Below are 17,209 nucleotides of genomic sequence, written 5' to 3'. Positions count from 1 at the left end.
ATTTTTGTAGCCTACGGTGATTGTGTGTAGCCACACTTCTGTTCTATCAGTGGCACCAAAATGGCAACATTTGCTGATTTGCTTTTCTTTCAAAGGATTTCAACATACTATGCTTTAGTCTTCCTGTTTACGGTCTGGCAGAGTTTGGACAGTTTTTGAATTGGGTGTGATGGTGAGCTGGGGAGTAGAGACATTCTCTTTATCGCCCCATTCTGCCTCTTATTAACCTCCTTCCCTCGGTCCCTCTACCTTGTCCCTCTTCATTGACGTGCTAGTCGACAATTTGCAACTGCGGATGTTCTAAAAGGATATCTACTTAGAAGTCTTGACTGCTGGTGGTGAAAGTAGCAGAAAATTTCAAATCTGTGTAATTTATGAGGCACCTGGGTGGCTCAGTCAGTTGAGCATCCGACGCTTGATTTCCGCTCAGGTCATGATCGCAAGGTCATGGGATCAAGCCCTGTGCCAGGTTCCGTGCCGAACATGGAGTCTGCTTAAAATTTTTTCTCTCTATCCCTTTCCCCTGTTTGCGCACACACTCTCTAAACAAGAGTATATGTATATGTATATGTATATGGATATGGATATGGATATGCATATGTATATACATATATATATACACACACACATATACACACACACACGCATATACACACACACATATATATACACGCGTGTGTGTGTGTGTGTATGTGTGTGTAATTTGTAAGGTAAATAAAATGAGTTAGTCCTCGGACTAACTGCCCAAAAGATTGATTTTTACTAATTTGGGGGAATGGAAGAATAATCATAGAAGAGGTGATAAAGAACACATTTGACTGGTTGTCATGTATTACACAGTGAACCAGGAAAGCTATTGTACTAAGTGCAGGTAAGATGTGAATGACTAAATGCATAAGTGAAAACATTGAAAATGAGAGATTTGCTGACAGAATGAGTGAGGGAGGATTGAGTGGGTGAACTAGCTAAAATTCACATCTATACCAAAAGCACTCTGACATTTTGTTGCAAGTTCCCGGTAATTTACAGGTGATTTCTGCAAATGTCAGAAATACATTGCTCAGCCTTCGGATTACTACCAGGTGACTAAAAAATCGAATGCCTACATGAAATTCTGAATATATCTTTACCCAACATTTAGAAACCATACCATACACTTTAAAAAGAGTTCAGGGAATAAACACACCCACTTTAAGCATGTTTTAAATAGAGGAAAATGGTTATTATGTATCAGTACCATCTGTGGCTCAGAGACCTAATATTCCCTTACTTGTCCCCTTCTCCATGTTCTCTCTTGCTTATTACCTATTTTTACTGGTTGGCGTCTCCACCGTATAATGGTAGAAAGGAGCAGAAAAGTTCAAATTAGTTCATTTTTCTGGCTACTAATGAACTGGTTTAATATTTGATTAGGACGAGGTTTGAATTGAATTAGAGATTTCAGTTATTCATGCCACCTCTGATTTTTGATTCCAGGGAAAATGAGAATTAGTGAGCTGTGTGCAAAAGGGATTATAGCTCTTTTAAGTAAGGAGCTTAATGTTCTAAGTTCACCTTGCCACAGATGGTTTAAAAATGCTGCGTATATGTGGCACATTATTTCCCACTATAGGAATACAGAAAGTGTATATGTTAACCTAATATTCCATATAGCATGCAAGAAATGCTGGCAGCTTAATATTTTTCAAAAGTTTGGAAGATCTGGAAGTAAATGAAAGTTCTGAGCTAAATAGAAACAAGACCTCATTTATTTATTTTATAAAAACAGACACATCTTCAGTCCTGATGCATAGATCAGGTTTCTTTTTATGTTTTTTTTTTTTTAACATTTATTCATTTTTGAGAGTTAGAGACAGCGTGAGCAGGGGAGGGGCAGAAAGAGAGGGAGACACAGAATCCGAAGCAGGCTCCAGGCTCTGACTGTCAGCACAGAGCCCAGTGTGGGGCTTGAACCCACAAACTGTGAGATCGTAACCTGAGCCGAAGTCAGATGCTTAACGGAGTGAGTCACCCAGGCGCCCCTAGGTCAGTTTTACAGCCTGAAAGGACCTAACAATGTCAAGCTCCTCTGCATAATTAACTTATTATATGCAGTATTTGGCAATCTAGGATGTCTCAGGAAATTTTTTATCGTGGGTGGTGTCGATAATAGAATAGGAAAATCAGTTCATTCAGTTCAATTGAAAAGACAGCACCCATATGCCCTCCGTGGTCTCAGCATCTGGGGAGAAGTTCCGTCATCAGCCCCAGCTCCTGGGTGCCCATGAGACCAACTTGTCCTTTATCTGTGCTGTTTATGATCGAGTTTCTGGCTCCTGCTAAAATCTAGGTTGAGTTCCCTTTTCTTGTTTGTGCTTCAGCTTCTCAAGAATTTCTGTAGGTAGTTCCCTGTATTCAATCCCCCATTTCCTGCAGGGATCTTGACTGAAGAGTGGGGGGCATCAGTGCGGGGCGGGGGGGGGGGGAGAAGAAGAACTGTCATTATTGGCAGGTGGTGAGTGAGCATTGGGGGCATAGGAGGTAGCCATATGGAGTCAGGTCCAGTCAGTGAAACCTTGGTTTGCCAGCATAACTCATTCCTGAAACATGCTTGGAATCCAAAGCACTTGTATACCAAAGTGAGTTTCAAGAACCATTGGCTCAATGGTGATCATGTGACATTCGGTGTCACATACACTCATAGTACAAGACGTCGTTTGATTATCAAGTAAAAATTTACTCAGAATGTTTGCTCTTCTTATGGAACACTCACAGAACAATTTACTCTTGATCCAAGGTTTTACTGTATTTGGGTTTGTTTGTTTATTTAAAAAAAATGTTTTGTAACATTTATTCATTTTTGAGAGCCAGAGAGAGACAGAGCATGAGCGGGGAAGGGGCAGAGAGAGGGAGACACAGAATCTGAAGCAGGCTCCAGGCTCTGAGCTGTCAGCACAGAACCCAACGTGGGGCTCGAACTCACGAACTGCAAGATCATGACCTGAGCCGAAGTTGGTCGCTCAACCCACTGAGCCACCCAGGCGCCCCTGTTTGTTTATTTTTAATCTCCAATCCATTGCGGTCTGTTATTTGCATATATACTATAAAATAAAATATAAGGTCCCCGCAACAACAAATTGCTTTAAAAGTTTCTAAACTCCAGCTTTTACTTTCTAACTTCGCTTGTCCCAGAACAACAATAATCAATTTACAGATGACTGCTGGTGGGTCTACGGATGGCGCTCTGAATGCACTAGTCTGGTAGAGAGCTAGGAAAAAGAAAAAAAAAAAACCCTACTCTGAAGATCAGAAACTGAGGTGGAGGTCGGAGATCAAAATTCTGGAGTCCCTGACAAGTCAGCAGTAGTTGGGGACACGGAATTGGAAAACAGCGCGTAGGAAGAAATAGAAACAGAAGTAGAAACAGGCTGGGGCAGAACATTCGTGAGCGCCATAATGCGGCAGATAGTCTGAGAGAAACAAGAAGCAAAGTCGGGGAAGAGAGACCCCCAGAGGAGGACTGGGAAGCATAAGCCCCACATCAGGCCATTTGGGTCCACTGAGGCACTCAAGAGGCCTCTTGTTCAGTGTGCTCTACGATTAAGGCAGGTTGTGATGCGTGTTTGCGCTCTCCAAAAGTCAAATGTTGACATCCTAACCCCCGCCCCCCCCCCCCCAACTGATGTTAGCACCAGGCATGGCCTTTGGAGGTGATTAGGTCATGAGGGTGAAGTCCTCATAAATTGGATTAGTGTCCTCATAAAAGAGACTCCAGAGAGCATGGTGCTCTGTTTCTCATTCTGCCACGTGAAGGACACAGTGAGAACATGTCCGTCTATGGACCAGGCAGTGGGCTCTCACTAGACACTGAATCTGTTGGCTTCTTGGTCTCAGACTTCCCAATCTGCAGACCTATGAGAAGTGAATTTCTGTTATTTATAAGCCATACTATCTCTGGTATTTTTGTGATAGCAGTTCAAACAGACTAAGACACAGGAACATCAATGTGTTATGTGTTTTAGAGAGAATTCCGTCTTTCGAAATACTTGGAGTAATGTACTTGAGATATTCAATCACAAAGAACAGTGTCTTCATTGGTGATATGAACAAATATGTGAAACATCAGTGCTAACAGAACTTTCTGCAATGACTATGGCAATGTTTTTTTTATCTGTGCCACCCAGCGGGGCTGTATGTGGCTCTTGGACACCTGAAAAGCGGCCAGCGTGACTGCAAAACTGAGGTCTTCGTCCAATTCAATTTTAACTCATTTACATTGAAATAGGCACATGTGGCCAGGCACTATATTATTAAACAGATGACTCACAGGCAAGTTTTTAGAGTAAAAAATATATAGGCTCTGAGGTCGGGTCACATAGACCAGCCTTTAAATCCTTCGAATATTAACTCTGTGACCTTGGGTATGTCACTGACCTTCCTGGGGCCTGAGTTTCTTGTTCATAAAATGGGGGTTATAATATTTATGCTCAGGGGCATTGTTGCAATTAGAAACGAGGCTTGTAAATTGCCTAGCACAGACCACATATTCGGTAAACGATAGCCGTTACTAGTATTAAATGATGTAGGTCAGTATTCGTGAACGTAATTCAATTGTTTTGATTTCTCCGATCATCAGCCTGAACATGTAATAAACTGTGAAATATGCAATAGGTGATAACCCTGGGGCTGTTGCCTCTGGTGGAGTAACCTCTTCCTGTAACAAAGGACGATGTTTTTCTCGTTAGTGATTCTCTTATCTCTGGCTGGCTGTGAGCTGTCCTTTTTCAGTGTGATTGCTTCTGGCAAATCCTAAGGAGCAGTCCTCACTGCTTTTTCCATAACCTCAGAAGAACTATACAGGCTGTTCAGGAAAAAAAGGCAAATTGAGCTTGTTCAATCAATAACTTTAATTTTACATATAATTCTAAGTCAATGGAGTCCGATCAGATGGTTTCTAGAGGTTGTTTTTTCCCCCCTGTGGGATGAAGGGCACAAATTCAGAGACGTGATTTACTTTAAATTGATCATTACAACTCTCTTGGGAGAAGTCCTAAAACAATATACGTGGGCCCGTCCCTCCTCCCCCTAATCTGGAGACCTGGCGTTGTTAGGAGCACTCCAAGTGCTCCTAACCATCTGTTTCATGGTTTGAAAATTATTGGTGTATGCCATTTTTCTAGGGTAGGCTCTGGACAGAGGGGAGCCCAGGTTACATGAGAGATTTCTGCGCCACTCTAGGGTAAGGAAATGGCACAGACATCACACAGATCAGCACAAGGATGGGGAGGGACTCTGAATATCGGGCTGAAATTTTCCCTTGGGGAACCATAGCCAGTCATTTGAACAAATGTCACTCCGAGCTGGGCCTGGATTCTAGAACTTTCCTTTCCTTTTCCTCCTAGGCTTCCTCGTCATGTTTCTGGAGATGGTTCACCTCCTTGTATTATCTTTCTGTGGGGCTCAAACCTATGTATGGTATACTATAATTATTAAGCTCCTGGGTTTTCATGCATGAAATTTCACTAGTTATTGACATGGCCAAGTACATACCCATCTGAAGGAAAACCAGCAAAAACTCTTTTCCCTTTAGAAACCATTCGTGCAATCAGAGGCTCAGAGCAATGCCTTTGGGTCTGTCCCACCCACTCTCTTGCCACCCAAACTCCTACTGTTCACAGTGACCTGTGAGTAATGGTTAAGCGACATACAGATTAGTGTATGGACGCTTGTTAGGGTACCAAGCCAAATATTGTCACATAGTTTTAGAGACAACAAGTTCTGTGGAACAAAAGAATTCCAAGCATAGGCCAATGGCCCACTTCTCCTGAACAATACGCAACACAATAAAATTCCAGCACGACGACCAATTTCGCCAGTCCCTGAAAGTCTGTAACAGGCCCTAACATTTTCAATCCAGGAAAGAGGAAATGTCCTACATCAGCAAAAATAGGGGATTACGGAGGCACGTTTTACTGGACTGACTGACAAGACAAAAAATTTGCTGGGATGTTCTGGTTTAGACATATTAATATTTTCTCTCCGGTTTTCTAACCACATCTTTTATTAACTTTTGGTTTTAAGGAGGGCAATGTGAAAATGTTAAATCTGCACTGGGCAACGGTAATACCTTAAATGAGAACCTCAGTCCTATTAAAAGTTAAGACTTAACTACTAAACGACCTTCTTGGAACCTATTTTATTATGAAGGAGCAATTTAGGTGATCGAGAAGCTAGGATTCATTGATTACATTCCTGATCTTCAGAGCCTGGCTTGCATGGGAATCTTTTACGGCCTTATGAGTGAGTATTTTGGAAAGAAACCTAACTCTCAAGAAGCTAGAAGGACAATTTATGGGTGCATTTCCTCAGAAATCCAGGGTTTTGACTGGTTTCAGACATGGCTGCCTGGAGGGCCTCATTAATGCCATCACTACTCTTCCTGTCTTCATTGCTCAGGTGGCTTTCTTCTTTTGGCCTTACTCTCTAACAGGCTACCTCTGTCTTACATGGCACTGTCTCAGAAGCTGTCATATCAACTCCGAAAAAGCCCCCCCCCCATCTTCCCAGATTAGATCCTCTGTATTTCCCCTCTTCCCTTTGTGCCCAGAGGATGAGAGGTACTCTCATTAGCAAGCTTGGGTCACGTGCCTCTGTGATGGCTGGGAAGGTCTCTCCTGCACAGTGTAAAGGAACAATCCCCTAAAGGAAGAGGTCGGGGCAATGATGTTCATTTTTTTTTCATAGCTTACCTTGGGATGAGAGAAGTCAGTTCTAATGTGCTACACAAAATAACTTTATTCTGCCGTTACATGACTTTTGGACACGGCGTGATGTGTGAGCATCACATGGAATGCATTAGCATGGCAAAGGAAAGTTCCTGGTATCGTGTCACTCGCTTAAAATGGTTCCCTTGTCAGTAGCCAGAACTTGACGCTGGAAGTCTGAGTTTCATTTATTTGATCGTTTCTGACCTGGAATGCTACAAGTCACACAGTTCAAATACAGATGATCTTTCCGAGCAAATGGGATGAACATAATTTTATTTCAAACGTACAAAAGGTATAAGGAAATCTCTGCTGAATATTCTAGAGAAGTAATTATGTTGTGAGTTTGTATCTCATTCAGTCGTTTCGATAAGTAGGGATTTCCTCTACTAGAGTTCCCAATAGCAAACACTAAACTGGAATGTGCTCGGTATTCCTAAAACAACAAAACCCTCAGAAAACCCAACCAAGTGATTAAGCGCATCGAAAGAAAAAGCATTTATTTACAAGCCATACATGATGAACATGAATCATCATACACCCTGAAACACTGAGTTAATTTGGAAACATCAGCCGGCCTGCACTCTAGGGGCAGTACATCTTGCTTGCGATTTTTAAAATATTCTTTACTGTTTTCTCCAAACATTTTTTGGAGTCTGAAAAAAATGCCTTGAGAAATTAAGTCTGCAAATGCTCAAAGCAGGCTCCCCAGAGTGTATGCAAGTGAGCCCACGGAAAATGTCAGGCACCGAGATCATCTGGATGGGTTGACTACCAGGTGTGGTTACCGCATTCACAAAAGGGACTCCAGGGTCCCCCGCGCCGTGGTCTAATGTGGGGCTTCCCGGCGGCACCGGAGACCCTGTGGCTTCTTCCCCCCCTCCCCACCCCCCCCCCCACGGGGTGGGAGCGGCGGTGGGGGTGTGGAAGGGGTTTGGAGGTGGGGCCAAGGAGGGAGTGGGGGAGGGGGCCGGGCTGGAAGTGGGGGTGCGGGAGGGGGCGGGAACGGGGAGGGGGTGAGGAGGGGAGGGGCGGGGCGGGGGCGGGGCGCTCTTTAGGGGCGTGCACACTCCACAGGGACACGCGCTCTGGGCCGCGGCAACTCGCTCCAAGTTCCCTCCCTCGCGCTCCGCGAAGCCCGCCTGAGCCCTCCCACTCGGTGCAGACCGAACCATCGCGGCCGCCGCCGGCCGGGCCCTCCACGGCCTTGCGTCCCGGGCCGCCTCGGCTCGCGCGGGCAGCTCCGTATCCGTGGCCCCGCGGAGGCGGCGCGAGGACTCGGCGGCCCCCGCGGCCCGCGCTCGGCCCTCCGGCGGCGCCGGCGGCCCGGACCCCGTGTGTGGCGGGCCCGACCTTCCTACCCGTCGTCCCCGGGAGCTTGGCGCCCGGCCGCGGACCGCACCGCCCGGGGCCGGGGAGCGCGGCCGAGGTAAGGCCGGGCCGGGCAGGGGCGGGGGGTCGGGGCGGGGGGCCGCGCGGCGCCCCGGCTGCGGACAATGCGGGAGGCGCGCGCGGCCGGAGCGCAGCCGGGTCCGCCCCCGAGCCTCCGCGCCGCGCCTGGCTGTCCGTCCGGCCCGGTCCCGCAGCCGCGCTGGCCCGGACGGACCCCGGCCGGCGGTGTGGGCCGCGAAGGGGGGAGGCGCCCGGCTGCGCGTCCGGGCTGGGCGGGGAGGCCGGGCAGGGGCGCTGCGGAGCCGGGCGGGCTTGCGGGGCGCGAGCGGCGGGCTCCCCGAGCGCGCCTGCTGCCTGCTGCTGGGGGAGCGGGCAGGCGAGGGACCGCGTCTCCTCGCGGGGTCTGCTGAATACTTGTTGGGGGGGGGGGGCGGGGGGGTGTGTCTGGATCTCCCGATCGCCGGCTGGGCCATTCTGGCAAGAAATGCAGATTCAGAGGCTCTGAAAGTTTGTATTTGGTTGCCCCCTCCAGCTCCACCCGTGCCTCCCTCGTCTCCACTTTCTTTGAAAGCACACAGATTCGAGAGGGAATGAAAGTATCCTTGGCTCACTCGTGCCCCCGTCACCCAGCGGAGCTCATAACTTCGCAGCACAGCGCGTTGCAGGCTGTGGGGAGGCGCCGGTGCCCGCTGCCCAGCCTGGTGCCCGCCGATTGTTGTCGGAGCAGGAGCGGCGTGGTGGAAATGGCAGTGACAGTGGTGCCTCTGCGCAGGCTTGCGGGGAGGGTGGCAGGGGTGACTTTGCCGTGGGCTTCAGTTACTCGGGGAAAGTGGAAGGAAAACACCTGGTGCCCGGCTTCTTAACCCTTTCAAGTTGTGATTCGTTTCGTGAGCCGCAGAAATGGACGGGCTTTCTTCGCTGCCTGAGATCCGGGCAAACTGGGTTCCCCCCCCCCCCCTTCCCCGCGGCCATGCCCTGTGCAAAATCTGGCACACATCTGTGACAACATTGCATGGCTGGCATTGTAAGGACTGCAAACTGGTCTGTTTTTGAGAAGGGGAATGTGGTATCAATAATATGACTTTGCTTTTCCCCATTTCCCTTGTTGGTGTCGAAGATACCTGTTCAGCCTTTCCCTCCGCACCCCCCCCCCATTCACACTTAGAGCCATTCTGTGGAAAATACCTGTACTAACTTGTATATGTTTTGTGACATCACAACCCCTGGTCATTCAGATGAGCTATTTATTAATAAGCATAATTATTTTAACCTAAGGGCGAGGTGACGATAAGCCAGAATTCTTTGTCCGTAACATCCCCACTGATTTATCCTACGATATTTCTGGTGCTAGTATGGATCTGACAACAGTAAAGTCACTAATTGAACAGGGAGGTGGCCGTGCTTTGTCAACCTGATAGTCGGTAAAGCGCTTTGAGCAGTGCCCGAAACCCAGTGCTAGGTGAGTATCACCCTACTTTTCTTTTTTTAATTTTTGTTATCAGTCCCTGTGTTTTTCTGTACAGTTGTTTTTGGTTTTAAAATGGAAGCATTTCTAAGGCATGGTCTATTTTAAGTATGTGGTTTAATTTTAGATCAGAATTGAGATCGGGTTGTTGTTTTGTTATGACTGACGATCTGTTGCGTGTTTTCTTCTGCACAATAAGGAGATCTGTACGGGCCAGCACATAGTCCTGAACAGTCCTACCCAGGTACATTTCATAGTAAGGAGACTTAATTATCCTTAAGGGCCTAATTGAGGAGAAGCCTGGCCATTGGGAGAAACCCAGTCTGGACCCCATTCTGAACCCCCTCGTTCTCCAGGTTGACAATAATACTTTCATTTGTACTTGAAAGAAGCATATTGGCACAACGGTTAGGTAACTCCCGCTGGGTCAAAAGGGAATAAAATACAAATGTGTGCCCTGTATATACATCACCCAGATCCTGTAATTCTTACTTGTACTTTAAATCTCTAGAGCAGCCTAATTAGCTAACATGAGAAAAATTAAAACGACTTACTTGCCGAGTGTCTGTACCCAAACGATTACGTTTGCTACCTAGATATTTTAAAAGGTTGTCGGAAGTGTACATTCATTGTGAGGTTTTCTCCCCCTGCCCCCAGCCCTTTTAACTTTGAAATGATAGCTCTCTCTTTCCCAAACAGTTTACTTAGCTAAGCAAAGGCATGGCATTAACTCTTGGGGCCCTGCCATACCATAGCTGCTGTAGACACAGTGTGGCAGGTAGGTGGAGCTGTGGATAATGCTGGTATAGACGAGGCACATTTGTGGTCCAGGAGAATGGGACGGATTAATTTAGTAATCCCATTGTTTGCCCTCTCCCCGAAATGTACTCCCGCCACACCGATCCTGTCTAACAGCCTCCTTAGGAATAAACTCTGTAAAAAGTCTGTCCTTTGTATGTCCAACTTTTTTAGACTGTTTACTTGGCCACATTTTTCTCTCTGAAAAGCCACGGTATTCCAGGTGTTACGACGAACGGTGCTTGTAAAAATCTTATTTGATCGACCGTACTCTTTACTCTCATTTTTTTCCGTGATAGGATAAGGTTGATTGTTCTGAGCCCAGAGGATCTCCAAGTAACCTGGACTTAAAAAAATGTTTGTTAATTTTTAATTTTAGATCAGGGGAGGGGCAGAGGGGGGGGGAGAGAATCTCAAGCAGGCTCCCTGACAAGGGGTTCCATCTCACGACTGTGAGATCATGACCTGAGCTGAAATCAGGAGTCTCACGCCTTAACCCTCTGACTACCCTGACACCCTATAACCTGGACCTTTTTTCGATACTTAACTTTTAAGAGAGAGAAACAAATGATAAGAAACCCAGTTACGTCATGAGTCGATTTAAGAAAACAGCTTCTCAGGGCGCCTGGGTGGCTCAGTCGGTTAAGCATCCGATTCTTGGTTTTGGCTCAGGTCATGACCCCACGGTTCATGAGTTCAAGCCCCACACTGGGCTCAGTGCTGATGGTGCAGAGCCTGCTTGGGATTCTGCCTCCTTCTCTCTCTGTCTCTGCCCCTCCCTATCTCTCTCTCTCTCTCTCAAAAATGAATAAACAAACATTAAAAAAAATAGGGAGAGAACAACTTCTCATTTATTCTCGTTTTTACCAGTTTTCTGACTCCCGGTATGATGCAGTGAGAATTGATATGCAGGACGAAGGATCTGAAGCTCTGCAAAGCCATGACTCATCCGAGAAAAAATATATCCATTCTATTTAGTACAGCACCAAGGGTAGCGAGTGAATAAGAGGACTCAGAAGAAGAAGGCTTTCTGGACTGTAATCTGAGTTGTCTCTGTGGGCCGGCTCGGGGACCGGCCTCGTTCTGGGCAGTTGACAGCGTGTTCTCTTTCTTCCAAAGCAGGATAGTTGTTATCTCCTTTCTGCTGGTGACGCAAAGAGACTGGGTGAATCACAATGGTTTTACCCCTGGGCTGTGTGTGCCCCGGAGCCCCTGAACCTTTCCACCACACCGAGGGGGATAACCTCTGTCTTGGAGGTGCTCCCCTACATTCTTTTTGGGTCTGATACCAACAGATCTCTTCTTCATAACCAAGTGACATGCTTTGAAGTTCTTGAGCAGTGCTTAGTCATTAAGGGGTACAAGGCAGGAGACCTTAAGCTAATTTTAGTGTGTAGAGGCCACCTCTTAAGATTTTGCGATACTTTATTAAAGCCTCCTTATTTTAAGAGGGTTGAGGAGAAGGATGGCAGGTTTGAGTTTCTTGAACTATGTAAAGGCGGATGCTCATGGCCTAGAGGATGAAGGTAGTGTTAGGACTGTTTCTGGCTTTCTGGCTCAGGGGATCTGGTGAAAGTCTTAGCCTCCTTGAACCCCCACTGACTTTCTTTCCCTTGGGTTAAAGGACCTTTTTTTCATTTTGATCCCTTAAAAACATCAAATAATCAAATACGTTATGGTGATGAATGAAACGTTGGATGAATACTTCTTTCAGTGTGCTCGTTTTTTTCAACCTGACATTTTAGCCAGAGCCTAACTTCATGTTTCTCGCAGCCACTAAAATTGACATTGTTATAGAAATACAAAGACGTCGTCTGGGGGAATTGTTCAGAAGAGAACACAAATTCTGCCCAAAATGTTTACCAAAGAAACTAAAGGTAGTGTTGATTCTGAAGTTTGGATGGATACGTTACAGGATCGTCCGGCCCGGAAGATTGGGGAGAAAGTAGTAAGAAATACAATTTTTCTTTGTTTGTGTGTGTCATCATCCACGCAGGTAACTGCAGATAATTAAGGTATGGGCAAAGCTTCAGAATTTCTGCAGAATACATTTTCCTCCTGGTTTTAAGCCTGGGTTTGTTTCTAGATGATCTTTTGTAACGCAGCATGAATGACCTTACGTCATGTACCTTCCTTTTCTGACACGTGAGATTTCCTCCTTCTTGCGAGAAAGGACGAATGTAATGTTTACATTTGTAACATTGAGTCTCATAAAGAGAATTACAGAGGACCACAGCATTCAAAGACATAAGACTCATTTCTTCGTTTTGTTTTGTTTTGGAAACTTTAGTAGTTAGTAGATGAAGCAAATTGCTTCCTCTTTCCAGTGTATGTTTGGTGATAAAAATAGTGACCATGTGGATGATTTAAACAATTTTAAACTGGAACTGGAGCTAAAGCTGGGGTTTAAAATTGTAAACACTTTAGAGGGAAGTTCAAAGGTGAATACTGAGCAAAAGGAAACAATATGTCACTTGGCCGACAGGTTTTCTAGAAGAATTATAAGAATTCTGTGGTATGTTTTATATATACATCCGAGCAAAATCAATGGGTTTTGAAATTATCCAGTCTAGATAAAGCTTTTAAAGAGACAATTTAGAAACATATGGGAAATTTCTGAGTGGTTATCTGGGAAGGCAAAGCATTTGCTCCTCATAAGCCCCACTGGAAGTTTATTTCTTTCTTTGTTTCTTTCTCTCTCTCTCTCTTTTTTTTTTTTTTTTTTTTTTTGACTTTTCAGGAAGAATCACAGATACACTTCAAAATGATCATTGTCAGCATTTTTTTTTTTTTGTCCCATTGGCTGGAACTTAATGAAAAGGAAGTAACTATGAGGGGCGCCCGGGTGGCTTAGTCAGTTAAGTGTCCCACTCTTGATTTCGGCTTAGGTCATAATCTCACAGTTTGTGAATTGGAGCCCTGCATTGGGCTCTGTGCTGACAGTGGGGATCTTGCCTGGGATTCTCTCTCTGCCCCCTCCCTCAAAATAAATAAATAAACTTAAAAAAAATTAAATAGTAACTGTACACATAAATGTAGCTTAGTAATATCTTCTACTATGGTTATTATGTTAAATGGTATTTATAGAGGATCCTTTGTGCACCTGCCTGGGTACTGGGGATAAGCAGTGTCCAAGGAAGACAAGGTTCCTACCTCTTTTAGGCTTTATGGCATAAGTGGAAGCAAAAGCTAATAAGGTAAACAAACAAATGAAAAGCTAGTTTAAAGCAGTAGTAAGTTCAGTCAGGAATGACAGTGACCATCTGAACTGGGCTGGGTGGTCTGGGAGGGCTCCAAGAAGGATGTTTGAGCTGAACCTTAAGTGAAAAAAAAGGCGGGGGGCAACCTCCGGCAGGTCCCTGGGTAGAGAGGGTGGCTTGTGCAAAGGCCCTGAGGCAGACAGAACCTGCATTTGTGAAGAACGGGAACTTGCAGCAGAGGGACCAGGTCAGCAGGGCCTTGAAGGCCATGGAGGGGAGAGTTTCTGTTTATTCTAAAGTCGTGGGAGCTGCTGGAGGGTGGGACGCAAGGAGGACCAGGCTCCGGCAGCTCACGTGGCCCACCTTTTGGAGAATGGACTGTCGGGAAAGAGCGGAAATGGAGAGTCAGTGAGAAAGCTGTTGTGGTGACCAGCCAGTTGGGCTGGAAGGAAAGAAAGGAGATGAGGGGTGGGGAACCTGATATTGGCACCATTTTGAATGTCTCCTAACCTAACCCACTCTTGATCTTAAGATGCATCGTTATCGTATGGCACGCTAAGAAGAGAAAACATACTACCAGTTAAACTATGATGCACCACCCACTGTGATATGAATCCTCATTTCAGGTATTAAAATGCTAAAACAGATGTGTCTTAGAATCCGTGAAATAGGGTACATTCTGGAGCTCACGCTGAGAGGGCCTTGCTGCTTTCTGTTTTATTTCTATTTGCGTATCAGTGATACAAACCGAATCCTGTTATTTGAAAGGACCTGGGCCGGGGGGAGGTGGTCATATATAGTGGAATCCCCTACCTCAGGATTGGAAGCTAGACAATTGCATCCGGTGGAAGCAGTCTTTCTGATACTTTAAAAACGTGTAGAGAAGGCATTCACAGATTCTTTTGCCCCCAGATGCACAACAGACTGTTAGTGTCAGAGATAAAGGAAATTGGGACGGCCCGGATTCATCAGATTCAAGGGGAGTCACAGAAGCTGTGTGCACATTCAAAACGGGGTGGCAGAGCCCTTGGGAATCACAAACTTTATTTCTGTTACACTGGGAGCAAGGCAGGGTGAGGGCAGGGTGAGGGCTCGGTCAGGGCCATGCGGATTCCAGGCCAAACACTTAGCTGTAAGCCAGCAAGTGGTGGAGCCCATCACCGACAGACTCAGACGAGGTTTTATAGTTGAGTTTTTCTGGGTGCGGAGATCGGCTCTGTGTGAACTTGAGCGAGTTGTGGAGGCTTCTGGAACCTCAGTTTCCTGATCTGTAAAACGGGGATAACTTATAGCATCGGATTGCCGTGAGGGTTAAGTAAGATGATGCTGCCCAATGCCTGGTGTTCCACAGAGATGAGTTGCTGTTATGTGTTACTGTCTCGTAGATTTCGTGCCCTTTTCCATCTGTCTCTTTTTTAAATGTTTATTTATTTATTTGAGAGAGAGAAAGAGAACGTGGGGCAGGGGGGAGAAAGAGAGAGAGAGAGAGAGAGAGAGAGAATCCCAAGCAGGCTTTACTCCATCAGTGCAGAGCCGGGGCGTGGGTGGGGCGGTGTCAGACTCATGAACCATGGAGATCTTGACCTGAGCCAAAATCAAGAGTCAGACGCCGAACCGACTGAGCCACCCAGGCGCCCCCGTCCATCGTTCTTGTATGTTCTCATCACACGGGTCACAGGACGAGAGTCACGTTTCCAGAGACTCCCCCTGACCGCTGAAGCTGAGGTCGCCCCTTCTCCGACCACCCTTCTTTCCCTCTTTCCCATCGTCATGCCGCATTTTCTGCACGGCCCTCATGCCTCGCTGAAATTGTAGGATTTGTTTACATGTTGAAAATATAGTTTCCAGGGTGAGAGGGATGCTGTCACGGAAGCTGCTGAATCCACGTGGCCGGAAATTGTGCCAGGCACCTGGCAGGCTTTCCGACCGGGGTGCGAGGTGAGGAGGTCCTTGCCTGTGGGACCTTGAAGGCCCTAAAGTCTGAGATGCCAGCTTTCAGGCACCTAGTCCCTCTGTAAAAACCACAAGAGCAAACACGATAGAGAAATGCACCTGCCGTAAAAACACAACCAGTTCTTGGGAAACTGTGCTGGCCATTCCAGAAGCCGGCCCTGACGTTGTGGCCGCAGCCGTCAGCCTCATAGACCTGCCCGGTCAGCTGCGTGGACTGTGGGCTATCTCCCCTGCTTCTGAGTTATATTCAGTTACTTGTGTTGCCCCATCTCATTACAATGACTTTGGTTGGGGCATTTTCATGTTGTTTGTATTTTGCAAAAGGAAATTATTTGTATATTCTTTTCCAGGCTTTTAATCTTTCACGGTACTTGCTTGTTGATTGCAGTCTTTGGTGGAGTTTAGTGACTAATATCAAAGGACTTATTTTCAAATCTCCGTGCAGACACTCCACAGTCGTGGATGTGTGTGCATTTTTATTCACATACACGTACAAGCTCTTTCTTCCCTGGCTACCAGGGGGTCATCGCTTCCACAGTGGGTCAGAAACAGACTGTTGGAAACTAGGAACTCAGACGTGCTGAGAAATACCAGTGAATCCTGACAACGCTCTGTGTCTTGACTATGCAGTCAGAACAAGGTGAAATGGGAAAGCTCATTGTCCTCCTGACTGTGAGTTGGGGATTTAAAAAATCCTTTTAATCTGTCCCCTGGCCCGTGCTCATTCCAGTGATCATTCATTGGAATGTTGTGATTTTTCAGAATCAGATGTTATTCTTCCCAATAAATTTTGTTCTTGTGTAGTGACCATGAGAGGAGAAGAGGGATCTTTGTGTCGGTTCTGAATATGGCCGCTCATGGGTGCGATTCCTCGCTTTTGCGGGCTTTGGTCCAACCTGCAGCGCGGATCGGGTGTGTGACCACGTAAACCTTCTCCTAGTGCTTTGGTTAGCGTGGCCACCATCTTTGAAGGGATCAGCTAGCTGTCTAGCAGCTCAGTTATTTAATTTCATGGAGATTTTATTCTATCTGACTCCTGTTAGCGGATTGAAATGTATAGCTCTTGTAGGGGGAAGAGTTTTCCAACGATACGCATCTGCATCTGGTAAGTTGAAGTACGTATCAACCTGTGTTGTTTGGAAATTGGTTTTACGTGAATATTCCACCGAAGTGATAGGAGTTCATGTGAGGCATTGAACGCGAGGCATTCAGCTGTTGAAAAGCTCTCTCTGCCCTTCGGACCTTTCCCAAAAGGTGTTTAGGGACCGCGAGTTAGCGATCGAGAGACGGCATCACCGAGACCTTGTAAGGTCAGGACACCAAGACGTGATGAGACGTGTTTATACGTTTGGTGTCCAAAATACTTGAATATCTTCATTTTAATTTGGACCTTGTATTTTACCAGATGGTGTGTTTTAGTCATGCAGACCTTGTGTTAGTCAGGATCCTCCTGAGAAACAGAATCAAGAGGTTGCTGTCTCTGCCTCTATCCCTATCTCCGTCTCTTTTTAAGGGAGATTTATTATAAGGAAGTGGCTCGTGCGGGTATGGAGGCTGGGAAGTCCCAGATCTGTCACCTGGAGCCTGGAGACCCAGGGGAGCCCATGGTGTAAGTTCCAGTGTGAGGGGAGGGCAAGACGATGTCTCAGCTCACAGAG

At 46.3% G+C, this 17,209-nt stretch overlaps 1 protein-coding gene across 6 annotated transcripts in view; it reads left to right on the top strand.

Annotated features, from left to right (window-relative positions):
* Positions 1-7,813: 7,813 nt before the first annotated feature.
* FAM110B (family with sequence similarity 110 member B) overlaps positions 7,814-17,209 on the top strand; it is a 146,491-nt gene continuing 137,095 nt past the window's right edge. For 4 of the 6 annotated variants that reach the window (XR_006706686.1, XR_006706688.1, XR_006706687.1 and 1 more), the window contains exon 1: positions 7,814-8,172. The gene's annotated coding sequence lies outside the window, so the exon portion shown is untranslated. The remainder of the gene's footprint in view (positions 8,173-17,209) is intronic. The other 2 variants (XM_045455179.1, XM_045455181.1) reach the window with 1 other exon arrangement.

Source organism: Leopardus geoffroyi, chromosome C3 (assembly GCF_018350155.1).
Source record: "Leopardus geoffroyi isolate Oge1 chromosome C3, O.geoffroyi_Oge1_pat1.0, whole genome shotgun sequence".
Classification (NCBI taxonomy): domain Eukaryota; kingdom Metazoa; phylum Chordata; class Mammalia; order Carnivora; family Felidae; genus Leopardus; species Leopardus geoffroyi.
The sequence above is the reverse complement of the archived record's forward strand: the minus strand, read 5'-3'. Positions and strand labels throughout refer to the sequence as shown.